The sequence below is a fragment of the Octopus bimaculoides genome, chromosome 1, assembly GCF_001194135.2.
Source record: "Octopus bimaculoides isolate UCB-OBI-ISO-001 chromosome 1, ASM119413v2, whole genome shotgun sequence".
Classification (NCBI taxonomy): Eukaryota; Metazoa; Mollusca; class Cephalopoda; order Octopoda; family Octopodidae; genus Octopus; species Octopus bimaculoides.
Genome location: NC_068981.1, coordinates 89,596,651 through 89,597,228, shown reverse-complemented (window position 1 = coordinate 89,597,228; position 578 = coordinate 89,596,651).

Genomic DNA, 578 nt, shown 5'->3' with positions numbered 1-578 from the left:
TGTGTGTGTGTGTGTGTGTGTGTGTGTGTGTGTGTGTGTGTGTGTGTGTGTGTGTGTATGTGTGTGTGTGTGAAAGAAAGATAGACCATGAAAGTGTGACAGTCATTTGTGATACTGAAATGTAACTGTGAGTGTAAGTGCACTTTTAAGAATGAAAGTAGGATAGTGTATCCGATTGTTGTATGTTAGTAAATGTTTGCGAAGAGTGAGAGAGAGGCGGAAGGGAGAGAGATATTGAGACAGAGATGCAGAAAGAGAATGTGAGAGAGAGAGAGAGTGTGGGCGTGTGAGAGAGAGCATGTGAGTGAGAGAGAGAGTGTGTGTCTGAGAGAGTGTGTGTGCGTGAGAGAGAGAGAGAGAGAGAGAGTGTGTGTGTGTGTGAGGGTGAGGGAAAGCTAATACACTTAGAGTAAGCTCTCTTACGTGTGTTTGCATACGAGGCGTGTAATTTATATGTAGTATATATATATATGTGTGTGTGTGTGTGTGTGTATAAGTATATATGTATATATGTATACACACACACACACACACATATGTGCATGTGTGTGTATATGCATGTATATATATATATATAC